General features: G+C 36.4%; 1 protein-coding gene across 2 annotated transcripts in view; it reads right to left on the reverse strand.

Annotated features, from left to right (window-relative positions):
* Positions 1-12,883, reverse strand: part of SYT1 (synaptotagmin 1) — a 269,749-nt gene that overhangs the window by 214,042 nt on the left and 42,824 nt on the right. The gene's annotated exons all lie outside the window — the stretch shown is intronic.

Genomic DNA, 12,883 nt, shown 5'->3' on the forward strand with positions numbered 1-12,883 from the left:
GCACACTCAGTAGCTAAAACATCATCTTGGGACAAAATTCAAAGTTTCATAGATACATGTGTGAACTGCTTGAATTCCTTCAGTATTTCTGCTTAAGATTCAACACAATCTGGAAAGGCCAAGTTCCTAATGAAAAACTTGAAAATGAACTAGTCTCTTCTCCCAGAGCTTTGAATATCGAAATCATCCACCTAAAGAAATCAGGCAGCAGCTGTCAGAACGGTGAACTAAGGGAAGTTAATTAAGAGACCTGCTTTTGCTAGGCTACCTCAGACATGCACCTTTAATTAAAACGCTACAAAACTCACCTGTGTGCCTTGACAGCTCGGCTGCAAAACAAGTGGGCGGCATTCAGTAGAATTATATTTCGAAAGGCATCACACAGTGCTTAGAATGCGATAGGCTCGGTCTCTGGGGAAGGGCCATCTAACGGGCTATCCTCAAGCAACCCTCAGCTGCTAGTTTAAGAAGCAGCGTTACTGTAACCCAAGGACGAACTGACTGCTTGCCCTGATAACAAGTGCTACTTACGGTAGGCATCATCAAAAATTCTGCATTTCCCTAAGCAGGTGTAAAGAAAAATTAAGAAGTGGTAGGAGAGCACAGGAACAAACACATGTAGACTAGAAAAAGTTACTTGACTTCCTGCTATGGTTGTGGCAGCTTTGGCAACTGCCTATCTTATAATGCTGTCTAAGACAGSGAAAGCCAACTCTCTTAAAGCACAGAACCTCCTGGTACATGTAATCATCATGAAAAATTCTAGAAGCTAATTTCTCCTAGCCAAAGTATCTTTTACCAAGGAGTGGTACAAAATGAGAATTAGTGAAAGGCCACTAGGCACTCACAAAGTAAGACTATATTGATACTAACAAATATTAAATACCACCTGCACATCCAAATACAATTATTAAACAAAGAATAAAATACTAAATGTAAAAAGCAAATACATAGTAAGATGTGTAATATCAAGAATGCAGTATTAAGCACACGTAAACAGAAAAGAGAGAATAAATAAGTATAAAACAGAGAATAAAACCTCTAAAACCGACTATTCTTCTTCTTTACCAGCAGGACTTACCTAGCTACAAGCCACATCCTACCTAGCAACAACTGTTAACTACAGTGCAAACGTGCTTTATTCTCCAGTCAGGGGAAGAAATTGTCTTGCAGAATTTCAGAGTTGCATGAAAGAGCTGCAAGGTAATAGGAGTGGAATCTCTGCAAACAGAACTTTCCCATAGCAGCTACCATTTTTCTAGGGGATATTTCTATAGCTCGTGAGCTATGCTAGCAGATACGTCTTTGTAGACTCATTCCCTTATCCTCTGATCACATCATTTAATCACCAAGGCATTGCCAGGCTCTTCTCCACACACAGGAAGGGGAGCTGAGCAGCAGTCCACGCATTTACCTCTTCTATGCAGCACTGTAATTGATTTCACTTTAGGTTGTCTTTTAGAACTACTAATGTGAAGATTATCGTCTTATGTAAGAGCTAATAAGGTGCTGGGTATACGTGACCAAGGAAGGAGACAAAATCTAAGGCAAATACACGCTAGTTTACAGTAATTGTGTTAATTCTTGTAATTTTTTCTTTGGATTGTATTTTATTTGTGATCCAGTCACAAGGTGRTAAGATAACCAGAGGCACTGACATACGAAACTCTATTGAAAAGCAAAGCGGCAAATCTCACTCATTCCAAGTTTCTCTTGGGTAAAGTGTTGYGTTGTAACTCACTGTTCCAGAAAAAAAGGGTTAATACGCCTGAAAAGTTTCAGCCACCAGAGAAGCAWCGCTGCACCAACAGCACCAGAAAATGACAAGGCAACCAAACAGTRGACAAGCTCCTGCCAACAACCTTTACAAGGGACAGAAAATTGCACTTAGTAAGGACAGAGTATTTGTATAAAACAAATAAACAGTCCAGTTGCAACGCACAGACACGCGCACGTTCTCTGGTGTGATGAAGCTGCTTCAGCAGGGATCCCACACGGGCACTGAAACCAAGCAATGKGCACATTCTGTGACCAGTTGCCTAAAATCCCAAATGAACTACAATTGTTCAGTAAAAGTTTACAAAAGCTATGCAYACAAAATACAACGGTTAAAACCGTTTAATCTGTGACCAAGCATCAATATATGCCACAGATACCTAATTGTGAGAACATTTAAGACAGCTTTTTATACCATTTCAGGGAATAACAGCTGCTCCCAACAGATCTGGTATGATTTGTCAATGCCAAATATTTCTCCTTTTTTTACTAGCCTAAAAGAAAAAGGTAAAAATTTATAAATGTATACTTGTATTCTAGGTGAAAATAACAGAAATTCTACAAAAAAGATACTGGAGGTGAAGGCAAACCACAAGAGAAAATCAGCTACCAGCAATCTTTCATCAGACTACCTACAGTAGCTTAGTACTATTTTGACAAGATCTGTACCTTCTTCCTTCAAGTTCTGTCTTGCCACTGCTCTTGTTTACCAATATAGTTAACTTGTACGTGTAAYGAAAATTGTTTCAATCCTACCTTTTCATTAGAAGCCTTCAGAATATAATTCTTGGCCCTCTTCTATTCTTACACATATCACTATTACTGAACACAGAATATCATGAACTTGTGTATGTTTAGTTATCATTTTCTCCATGACAGTTCTGAGATACATCTGCTCACCCTTCGATCTTTAATTTCAATCTCTTGCCCTTTCTGAGACAAATCAATGGTTACATTAAATTCTAGTGGCCAAATAAATTTCACTCAATCTCTTAGGCTTCAGAGAAGTAAGAAGTAACAACATGAGTATTAAATATCTTAGATAAATGCAGTTACTATGGAGATCTCTTGTTAATCTAAATAACTGTGGCATCTTTCATCCTTCTTTCTTTGTGTTATCTCTGCATGTCCCTAATTATTTCTGTTCTATATTATTATTTCTGAGTATAACTGTAAGTATCATAGAAAAACAAATAAGCAAATTCTTCCTTCTACTGGCACCACAYCAAGTCCAAACACGATATCTGAGAAGAATTTAAGGAGAGGTAAGCAACCTAAAAGCTCACAAATGCTTCTGTGCACGTTCTATTTACAGGTATGTTCTGACATATCCTGCTTTCTTCTCTTTTTTCTTCTTGCTGTGTTTCATGGGGTGTTTCCTTGCCTATGAAATTTGCAATTGGGATTGGACCCCAGGGCTCATCAGCTCCTCCTGCTTTTGCCATGAGAACTACTAAGTAAATGTTCAGTAAATTTTAAAATAATTTACATATAAACATKATCTAAATCTCCTGTAAAGTATTTCTAAAACCCCAATTTGGTATAACTTTTGAAAGTAGATGCACAATAGCTCAAAATCAGCTGTCAAAGCTCATTTCACTGTAAATCTGTGAGTCTGAAGTTGTTAAGGGAACTGTCCAATTACCTAGTCATAATTTTCAGGGGTGTCTTCTGCTAAAGAAGTTGTGAMAGCACTTACACTTTATTCCTAAGCTAATAAATCGACGAAGCAACATTTTGGTAACTGGAATATATGTCTAGAAATAAGCAAGGCTAATCAGGGATAGGTATGGCGCATGCTGATTCATCCCCCAAAGCCTCCCATTACGGTTACCAGCACAGCAGTGCTCAGTGCTACAGAAATGCCTTTTCTCAGATATCTCAATCAACTTTCTGAAGACTCCTTCGAGTGACAGTTCCAATTGATTTACAGTCCTAAGGTGATATTCAAGGCCTCTCACAAGGCTCGTCTGGCTTTCTAGCAACAAAAAGAATTTGGATGAAACTGTGAAAGGAACGTAACAGAACTTTCCTTACTCAGGCATTTATCTACAAGAGAGAGGAATTTCTATTTCTGCCTAAGAGAATATTTGAAAATAATCCAGAAGGAAAACACACTGCTGCTTTCAGGTCTCCTTGTAGCCATGACGGCTTTATGCAGCAAGGATTCACAACTGTCATGTAATTCTTGGAGTGTTAACAGCTTTCCTTGTACCATGCAACTCATGACAGTTTGTAACTCAAAACCTTTCTCCTTCTCGCTTACAGACCAACAGATTAGCTCACAAGACTGKTTTATTAGTCAATAAACACAGATTGTTCAACACTTTACTGAACCTCATATACATTTAAAAAAACCTCCTATTGACATTGCACAGAAAAGAATGTGTGTAGTTTTTGAAAAAGTATCAACTTGCTTAATTATCCGTATTTTTTAAGCGTTTTGTCTATATCCCTCAGCTGACTGTTGGTTGCACTCTGGCATTGTTACTTCTGGCAACCTAATGCTGAAGCAAAGCTGTACCTTGGAATGGTACGCCTGGTTTAACATATTGCAACAAATAAAAGGACACTTAGGATTAATAAAACAGAGCTTTATTTAGTCTGTATAAAGAAGAAGATCATTAAAAAATAAACCCTCAAGGTTCCATAATCTTGTCATATCGTTTCTGTTTTCATATGCTTAATCTTGGAGATCCCCTTCYGCAAGCCTAATATCATATTTCTTAATAATACACTTTCTTCATTTAAGCCTCTTAAAATTCTGTCTCACGGTAAAAATGAACCATTTTCCAGGGCTTCTGGTTGATTTCTTTCAATTATGCATTGGAATTTCAGCTGAGAGAAAGCTATTTGACAACTGAGGACATAATGTTCCAGCAAAACAGAGGAAAAAGAGTGAGAGAGACAGAGAAAGCAAATGAGAGAGACAGAGTGAGTGCACATGCATGCGTGCAGGCAAGAAGAACAGAAACAAACACGGGGCTTTGTGCAGCTCTTATTAAAATATTTAATCAGCAGAAAACAGAACCTCTTCAAACAGATGAGAAATAACGTGGTATAGACAGATAATTTAGGAAAATACTATATGCTAAAGTTAACAGCTTAACTGCCAACAAAAAGATACTCGGAATAGAGGTACTATGTTCGTGTATCACAAGCCAATTTAGAGTGTTCAATCTGAACCAAGCCAGCTTGTCCCATACCCAACAAACAGAGAAAAGGGGGTAGCAGAAGCAAAGTTACACAGTTTGCTGACTGGGATATTGAGGGGTCCAAAGGCTTTGGCTCTGAGCTAACATAATATAGGTATAAACATAATATAGGTACAGATGTCAGGTTCCCTCATGGTTCTGTAACATGGCAGTAAGATATYTGGACACTAGGATGAAAGCATGAACATCTAAACGCAACTGCTTTCTCTCTACTTAGATGCAGTGCTTATCATATGAACAGGCACCATAGTCACAGATCTCCAGCAGATATGAAGCAAAAGAAATGTCATTTTGTCCCTACTATTACCTCTTCGAAATGTAATGTATTATCTCTTCACTGTAATGAAGGAGATCRGAGACCACAGAAACAGTGAGGTGACAGATTAGGTGACTGTGGGAAATTAGGGGCCTTTTCCACAGGAGTATATTGAAGGCAGGGCTAGAAGGGGAACCAAGGAACGTTGACAGGAACATAAACAAAATGTCAGAGTAGCAGATAACAGATCAAGATAATTATTTATATAATAATAGTATAATAATAATATAGTAATAATATAATAGTAATTACARTATTTATTTATTTTATCATTTATTATAATTATTATCAGGATGGGAGGGCTTGGCCTGTTTAGCCTGAGAAGACTGAGAGGGCATCTTATCAATGTCTATAAATATCTTAAGGGAGGGTGTCAAGAGGATGGGGCCGGACTCTGATCAGTGGTGCCATGCAACAGGACTAGAGGCAACAGGCACAAACTGAAACACAGGAAGTTCTGCCTGAATATAAGAACAACTGCTTTACTGTGAGAGTGACAGAGCACAGGAACAGGTTGCCCAGAGAGGTTGTGGAGTCTCCTTCTCTGGAGATATTCAAATCCACCCGGCCACAATCCTGTCTAACATGCTCTAGGTGACCCTGCTTGAGCAAGGGGGTTGGACTAGATGATCTCCAGAGGTMCCTTCCAGCCTCAGCCGTTCTGTGATTCTGTGATTATACCAGAGCATTCCTCTTTCACACTCCCATCTCACTATTCCTACTTGCAAGGTCTGTTGGTTTTTTTCCAGGAGAATGAACATGGTACGCAGGGAGAGTTTACTGTGGTTAAAAATCCAAAGGGAACTCCGATTCACAGGATTTGTTCATAGTCTCACATTGGTATTTTGAGATTAGAAGACACCAAACAAACCAATAATTAGATGGAATTTTATTTTTCTTAAAGTCATAGTTATTTAAAAATAGAAATAATTTAGGTTGCTTTTACCGTATGTTTAAAATAATTAGATACAGATGGACACATTTATTAAACAGACCAGAATAGTAGCTCCTTCTATGTAGTACGCTCTTTTGGACAAATTGATATTCAGAGATGTCTCAGGATTTGAAAGAGTAACAATAAATATAGCAGTACATAGTTCTCCTACGGTTTTTAAAGATCTTTGCAATACCAGGACAATAACTGTCRCATTCTTTTCAGGCCAGTTACAGCACTATCAAGCTCTTCTTGAATGTTAGAAAGCTGTGAAAGCTACTGTGTAAGGTCCATGCTGGGGTTGCATGCACAGCTTTTGGGATACTTAAATTCACTGTTTAGCTTCACAGGCAATTAGTGTGCATAGGATTATAGTTGTGATTTAATATAATCATAGAATCACAGCATTGGTAAGGTTGGAAGGGACCTCTGGAGATCATCTAGTCCAACCCTCAAATGAGTGGCCCATACAGGGATCGAACCTGCAACCTTGGCATTATTAGCATCATGCTCTAACCATGAGCTAAACCTAACCCCYAATATAATGACCCTACTCAGTAGATTATTAATGTAAGTGACAATTATTACTTCTTTCAAACATATGTGAAAATTATACAAATGCTGAGCGTTTACAAAGTTCCTATGCCTTAATGATTGCTTYATACAAACTACATATAACTTACTTCTCTTCATTTATCATTTTTAAAAGCTAGTCACATTCCAGATTCTTTCAGTGTCATTTATTTTTATTTTAAAATGGCTATGGAACTGGTCCATAAGGATTGAAATAAGGATTAGTTCAAGAGTGCAGCTGGAGTCTCTACACTGACAAGACTCTGAAGTGCAAATAGGCAAATTTCATTGAGAATTACAAAATGATGACCATATAGCAACTGATACAGCACTTCCTTATTATAAGCACAGCTGTGTATACTGTCAGTATTTAGACCTTTCAGGAAAGCATACGGTTTTATACATAAACAGCCACTGCTTCTATGATCCTTAAGAAACGTCTGAGTATATACTTAAAAAGTTTAGATGTAATTCCCATTTTAAAAACTCTCTCTATATATATATTTGCCCAAAAGACCAGAACTCTCCAGAAGGTATCACTGTTATTGACAAGGTAAACTATTAACAGTTTAATAGCTAATGGTTTAACAAATAATAGTTTAATGCAGTTTTAAGAGCCTCGAATTATTACYCCTGAAGTAAAATTAGTTCTTTAAATAAACCCTGTGTTAAGCATTTTACTTAAATTAAAGACCCTGAGACATGCTTCTAAGAGCAAAATCCCATTAGAACTGGTTAAGACTGTACAGTCTAAATGACATCTTACTCCTTTTTTCTCATCCTTCTTCCCTAAAACATATGTTCTCACTTGCCATCACAGCCTATAAGGACGAGTGAAAAAGGCTTATGGTATAAGAGCAGTCCGGACGCTGTTTCTGTTAGAAGTGAATAGGTATTGAGAGACTTATTATTTGAAAGATCAAAGTGCACTGCCRTAGAGTACTAGCTGAGCTCTCCCAGCTATCATGCGTTTTGCACAGTATTTCCAGACTTTGCAGTAAATGTTTGGGGAAGTTCCCTGGAAGTGCCAACTCCTGGATCCATGCAATTACATGAAAATCCCATCTTTCAATGAAGAATGCATTTCTAAACCTTGAGATTTTGGAGGAGAGTTTAAACATGGGACCGAAGGAATCAGGCAGTAGTGAAAAAACTCCAAAATATAAGACTTATTAAAAATATTTAAAAACTATTGAAAACTATTTAAAAATATTTTTAATGACCCAACTAAACCTTCTGGCATGCTTGAGTAGGGAAACATGGTCTATATGTTACCTGCATTACAATCACTTTGTTCAAAAACTGGTGCCTTCAGCTCAAATCACCGTTGTTTCATTTGGCTTAGGAAGTTCAYCACATTGCCCCCAAACAGCCTGTAACCCCGTCTATTCATTTTGTTTGGTTGTATTTAAAAACCGGGCTACAATAACAGTTCAAAGGTCAGCAAAGCTGCACTAAATGACACAGTACAGTTTTTCTTATTAGGAGATTTTAATCACAACTATTCAATACGGCCTGTAAGTAAGAAGTAAAACAAACCAAAACAAATGATGAACCTCACTATTTGAAATGCAGGTAGTGCAGAGCCATAACAAAAACTGGAAGAGTGCAGAAATTTGAAGTTAAAGCTTCCATGTTTGTGGATCACAGAAGCAGTTCACTATAGTACATCCCTGGAAGTTGCCTCAGTAATTGTGTAAAACTGCTGCCATGTGTATACAAAGCATGACTTAATGCAAAAAACCCCTCTTTTCTAATGGAAGATTACTATGACTGTGAAAGAGCCTTATTTAAAATCACAGTCAAGCTGATAGTCAATTTAATGTTTAAAAATAGCTAACTATAGTACAGTAACACACTATACAAAGATAAGAAACTGAGCACATTTTAACCCTACTGAGTTAAGACATCCTGTGAAAATCCAACACGCAAACTAAACAGTAAATATCCAGCTTTTGAAAGCTAATGTGTAAAGGTGGCTAAATTCTAGTGGCATGATCTGGGGGTAGCATMACCCATGCATTTGGCCCAGAGACTAAAAAAGGGTGCTCAATCCTTTTATTATTATTTGATGGACAGAGARTAGTTGGCAAATGCACAGCATGTGTAATTCAGAATAAATTTATCCAATGGCATTTAAAAATGAAAAACACAACATAGATTTCAAGTGTAAAACTTCTAAATAATGGAATCTAAGATAAAATATCAGCCAATCATCTATTTAAAAGGTTAAATGGTTTAAATGGTTAAATTCCTGCCTCRTAAAAATGTGATTACAAGACTTCTGGTGCACCTGGAAAAAACATCATTTGAGAATGTGTCTAGAAAAGTATGTGTTTACCAATTGAAGAAAAAGCTGAGAAACTGCAAAAGATAAATTAAATATTGGAGAGTAATCAATCACAATGCTAAAATGATAGATGACAACCAAACTGAAGCCCCAGGGAAGTACATACACAGAGCCATTTTGCAAAATTAGGTTGCATAAGTAGCATACCTCCAAGCACTACAGAATCTAAATCCATGCCAGAGATTTCACATTAAAAAAATGCAAAGCTGAAGCTGTAATACAAGATTGATAAAAAAAAAAAAAGAAAAATCTCTTTTTGAGGCACAGAATTTTGTAAGCAAATGACTCAGAGAATATACTACTCTGAATAGTCTTAACATGATAACAAAAACAGAGACAAAAAAATCGTTACACTATGCAAATGTTGCTTTATACTTTACCAACAAGTTTATACTTCCATTACGGGGTAGGGGGTGGAGGAGGGAGTGAAACTAATTTATGGGAAGACCTCATTATAGAATTCAGGTAGTGTGAACGCTCAAATGAACTATTATATCCAAACCTGCAGTATAYGCACATGAATCTTAATGGGCAATGAGAAAACCTAGGAGCATAGGTAATGAGGGCACTTCCATCCTGCTTCTAGATTACTGTATTGCAATGAAAGATTGAAACTATAATATAGTGGAAGATTATTGTGATTAGCAGAGAACATTCAGAAACCACAGGCTCATTTCTTTTTGAAGGCTCATAAATTCAACTTACACAAAATTGGCCCTTCCAAAACCAAGGATCTGTTCATTTAGCTACCCTACCTCCGGCACGCTGCATACCTCTGGATATTATATGGTAAATGGTAAAATACAAAACACGGTGGCTTCGGAAATAGAAATGACTGTAAACAACTATAATATTTGGTGCTTATGAGCTAATGGTAAGTAAAACATGAATTTAGTTCCTCTCCATGCAATGGAGTCAGACTCCACAGTCTCACAAAGGTCTCACAACAGTCACACAATCATTTTCGACAGGCCAAGCCTCCTCGCATCTGATTATAGTAGAATGTAGTTCCACCATCCTCCTTAGGTATTAGCTCTTAATTTGTGCAGTCTCCTAAATTGTATCACATTACCTGAACCTGAATTTATGCAAGAAGAATGGAAAAACTATCATTAACCAGGAGCCATCAAAAATGTCAATTACATGATAAACCAAAGTATGTAGCAGATGACACTGCTGCAGATTGACACTCTGTAAACACCTTTTTTTGGTACATAGATTACAAAATCTTTCTCCCTCCTCCACAAAAGCATGAGTCTGATCTTTCAAAATATCAAAGCCAAATGATAAAGGTCTTACATTTAAAATAAAGATGATAAAAATTAAAAAAAACACAAAACGTAGTTTATATAATTGCTTTTATTTTGTCCTTTCTTAGTAAGAACTTAGAACAAATTAATTTTATCTGTTTCTAGAATCCAGTATTTTTGCTTGTTAGCTCTGAGCTTTTTGAAATTAAGCTTTTAATTCAGGAAAATGGTTGAGAAAAAGACTTCAAAAAATTTAAAAACGAAGACACATAATTTAACAAACGCAGTGTCAAGGGAATGATTTATTGCTTAGTGTAAAAATAACACAGTTCACAAGGGATGTATTTTAAGTTAACCCAAAGGCAGTCTACGTGGACTTCCCTACATGCCAAATGTATAGTCTAATGAAGTTGGTAACATTGCTCCTCACCAATGATGGATGAAAGTTAAACCTAATTTTATTTCTGTTTTATTATTCTAATTTCCCATGTATATTCCAAAGAGAGTGCTAAATAAATTACACATTGCAAATGTTAGATAACTACTGTACATTTTCATTTCTGTAATTATATATTCATTGTTAGAGCATTTGTAGTTTATAATCATAATACCATGACTGATAAAATTAACTGATGGATACTACGAAAAGGTTCCATCAACCTATTCTGCCAGCAGGAGAGAATTTGCATGATGGAGTATCAGTAAGAGTTGATTAATTTTTTCTCACTGCACACAGATAAATCAAGGTTATTCTGAAATAGCTGTCTGTGAGTTCTGGTCAGCTGATAGAGGAATACAAGTAAAGAGAATATGTTTCTGTAATARTAAAATTCACTTTCTACAAACAGGTCTACAGCATCTTCTCAATTTTTTGTATGCATACATCATTTGTGTTATATGAACTGCTTAGAATTGCTAACATTTATACATGTTTCCATCAGTCATCTGCCACCAAAACTTAAGATCCTGTGGAAAAGTATAACTAATTTGTTTGAAGGTATCCTGTGTTTTAAATAACAACTCCCAAAACTCCCACTGTATTTCTCTGCATGTCAAATAAAAATTGCAAGAACCGAGCCATATATATTTCATATATTGCAATCCTTCACAATTCCTCAGACATAAGTATACGGCATTGTTCAATGCATTATTGGATTCCTTTGGTCTGCAGTATATCTATTTCATACTATAAATACCTAGCAAGCTCAGAATTTGTCCAATATCAGGAATATTCTACAAGTCAAATCTGCAAAGAGGAAGAAAAGATGGCACTGTGTGGGAGATATGAGGAGAAATTATTAAGTTAGAGTAGTTTACCTGTGTAGATACAAGACTTGAAAAATAAAGAGTACAGAGAGGTATGACAGCACATATGGAATATAAACCATAGGAAGTGAGAAGGAAAAGGGGAGAAAATGGAGGACCRAGAGAATGTCAAGACTAAAAATTCAATATTGATAGAAGCAGCAGTGGAAAAATAGAAGGAATGAATAATTAGAACACAACAATAGAAGTGTTGTGGATTTTTCAGAATTTTTAAAAGTTGATTTGTTTTCTAATGATCTGCTTAAAAATATACGTGTCATATACATCTGAAAAATGCCTACTAGTAGCTCAGTTGGGTGCGTTATATAAATAGTCATACATACATAGCATCTGATTGTCAAAGAAGAGTTATGTTGCCTTCAGCCTCAGAGAAATGTCATACATTTCCTTTCATGACGTCAGTAATTAAACTTAATGATAAGATCTGTCATTGAACTTGGTTGCTCAGGGAGACATTGGGCATATTTTTGCTATTGAGGTTTACAATTTTTTTCCCACCAGAGAATTATTTTTATTTGCATGCCATAAAATATCCAAGATGTATTCCTGTCCAAGTCCAGTCTGTTCCACATACTTGTTTGGCTAAATGAATAGAGATTTCATATGTGCCAATAAATAAAATTCCTTCAGTTCAGAGGTGTGCTATACTTTCACACATACATTCTGTAAATAAAATGTTACTGAACTGCACATGTCCTCTGGAAGGTACATACTGTCAACAACCTTCTCCCACAAAGAGGTAGCCTCTACTAGGACATAACACAGAGGAATTGTTCTGTTTGAATTGCTAGTAAGAATGCCTTAACATTGCATTCACCCACGTTGGTGAATAGGATATTGCTACCCTTTGATACCCAATAATGAAATACAACCATACCCCCTGCTTCTCTACCAGGTCACATAACTCAAGATTTGCAATAAAAGCACTGTCTGTTTTCCACTGTGTCACAACTAGTACTTCATTCAGCAACTTGAGATTATTTTCAAAGGACAACATCAGTAACATCATCCAAAACACAAATACGGCTTTTTCTTGTCTCAACAGATATTCTTAATTTCTTGATATTTTATAAAAGAGTAGTTATCAAAGACTTTACAATCTTATCAATCTTTACAAGCAGCTGTGCATTGTAGGCTTGTAGG

The sequence above is a fragment of the Rhea americana genome, unplaced genomic scaffold (assembly GCF_003343005.1).
Source record: "Rhea americana isolate MKP2758 unplaced genomic scaffold, rheAme1 scaffold_64, whole genome shotgun sequence".
In the NCBI taxonomy this organism is placed as follows: Eukaryota; Metazoa; Chordata; class Aves; order Rheiformes; family Rheidae; genus Rhea; species Rhea americana.